This window comes from Rhipicephalus sanguineus, unplaced genomic scaffold (assembly GCF_013339695.2).
Source record: "Rhipicephalus sanguineus isolate Rsan-2018 unplaced genomic scaffold, BIME_Rsan_1.4 Seq162, whole genome shotgun sequence".
Lineage (NCBI taxonomy): Eukaryota > Metazoa > Arthropoda > Arachnida > Ixodida > Ixodidae > Rhipicephalus > Rhipicephalus sanguineus.
In genome coordinates this window covers 43070-45581 of record NW_023614652.1, presented here as the reverse complement: position 1 = coordinate 45581, position 2512 = coordinate 43070, and positions in this window count along the sequence as shown.

Genomic DNA, 2512 nt, shown 5'->3' with positions numbered 1-2512 from the left:
GATGCCACTGCATGTTTAGGCCTCCCCAGCTTTCTTAAGTCTGTCTTGTACAACCAGACTTTTATTCTCATATTGGAACATATGTCCTGGCTAGAATAACCAGAACGTGTAAGTGACGTGGACCGATATGGCTGGTAACGATTGGCGGATTCATTTCAGGGAGTGGGCGGTATGGCTGCCGGTCCTTTTCCACATCATTGTATGCGTCGTCCTGTTCACCCGTCTAGCGCTATGCTTTTGAACGGGAACAAACTTTTCAAATATTTTGGAGGCTGGACAGTTCGATCATGCTTTGCAAGACCGTCCTCCTCCTTGAACGATAGACGAAGGCGGTTGCACTGCTCCCCGTTCGTTTAAAGCAGCCATGCCTTCCGCAGGATTCTTAGAAAATGAGCTGAATAAACAAACACTGAGCGTACAGATGCTAGAAGATGGCTCGACTTCATTCACAAGTGATATAAATGTTCGCCCATTCAAAGGAACAATATGACTTTCTCCGACCAAATAACGTCATGTCTGTAACCACAACGCTTGCAAAATGAGATCGAAAAAACGCTGAAACATATTGCCACGCCCACTTCTTGTCTTGTTTTGATGTATTCGGGTTTGACCGGCAGGGACGGTTATCAACGCTCGACGCTGTCCGCGAAGTAGTGTTCTAGAAGCGTCGCGATTGTAGTAGATCGGTTTGTTAAGATTGCGCCCCGCACGCGAATGTTCTAGCTTTGTCTAGAGATTACGCCGCCACCAGCGATATTGCTGGAAAGTTCGATAGCGCCTGGATAAAAGCCGACGCGCGTGACCGCTTGTCAGTTGATCGACGGACGACGCCCTGTTCGCCGCTATCATTGTACAGCGTGTATTGCTGTAGTTCTAGTTCTCATTTTCCCGGCCACAAGTTCGGCCAAATAAACAGTTTCATTCTGCAAACGCCGACTGCTTTCTTCGTCGACGTCACGACCACGTGACATCTGGTGGAGGTGCTGGGTACAAGGCTTGTCGGGGGCGTCCGGAACATGAACGAGCAGCCGCAGACTGGAAGGACTACCCCCACAATACGGACCCCTACCGGACAAGACCAGGATCACAACGAAGAAGACAACAGCCACAATGACAACCGCTGTGGCGCCTACAACGGTCGTCATGCATCAACCGAGGGAGCCGCCGACATTCCGCGGATCACCATGCGAGGATCCAGAAAGCTGGCTGGAGGCATACGACCGAGTCTCCACGTTCAACAACTGGGACTGCGACGAGAAGCTACGCCATGTCTACTTCGCCCTTCAAGATGGCGCAAGGACCTGGTTCGAGAATCGAGAGTCCACGCTAACATCATGGGACCTCTTCCGCACCGGATTTCTCAACACCTTCACGAGCGTCATCCGGAAGGAAAGGGCTGAAACCCTTCTCGAGACCCGTGTACAGCTCCCCAATGAAAACGTCGGACTGTACACCGAAGAAATGACTCGACTATTCCGCCATGCCGATCCAGCCATGTCCGAAGAAAAGAAAGTTCGCTTCCTGATGCGGGGAGTGAAGGAAGAACTCTTCGCCGGACTTGTGCGCAACCCGCCGAAGACGGTCTCGGAATTCCTTTCAGAGGCCACCACAATCGAAAAGGCACTAGAAATCCGCACTAGGCAGTACAACCGCCGCATTCCTACGACGACCTACGGGGAGGTTCAGGCACTGCAGTCTGATGACCTGCGTGACACCATCAGAGCGATTGTGCGGGAAGAGCTGCGCAAACTGTTACCTTCGCCGCAGCATCAAGTGCATTCAATCGCCGACGTTGTCCGCGAGGAAGTCCGGCAATCGCTTCGAATTCCCGAAGCACCGCAGGCTCAGCCGGAAGCAATGAGCTATGCTGCTGCAGCCCGACGCAACGCCCCACCCCCTCGCCCACGTCAAGACGCCGCGTCGCCGCAGCAGTTCCGCCGCCAGGCACCGCCGCCACCACCACCGACGCCATACCGCCCGCCGACAGGACAACGCTGCGCCCCCCGAAAGACCGACGTTTGGCGTGCCCCTGACAACCGGCCGCTCTGCTATCACTGCGGGGAAGCCGGCCACACATACCGCCGATGCCAGTATCGACAGATGGGGCTACGCGGATTCGCCGTTAACGCGCCGCGCCCGCAGCCAGGCGAACGGCCTCGCGACATCGACGACTACCTCACCGGAACACAGTGGGAAGAACGACGAGCTTCCCGCTCGCCGTCGCCCGGCCGCTACATGTCACCGCACCGCCGGCAGTACACTGGCCCAAACCGGGGCCGGTCGCCTAGCCCGTATCCGGGAAACTAAGGGCAGCAACCGATGGAGGTGCGGTTGCTGTACGACGAAATGCCGAAGATCCTCCGCGGCCGCCGACGACGACAACGCGACGAGACCTTCAGAACACGACGCAAACCGGACGGAGCCCTCACGACGAAACTTCGCGGCCCGAAGAAAACCTGACGACGCAACGTAGAAACAGCGGGACAAATCGACGAAGCCGTGATCCGACGCC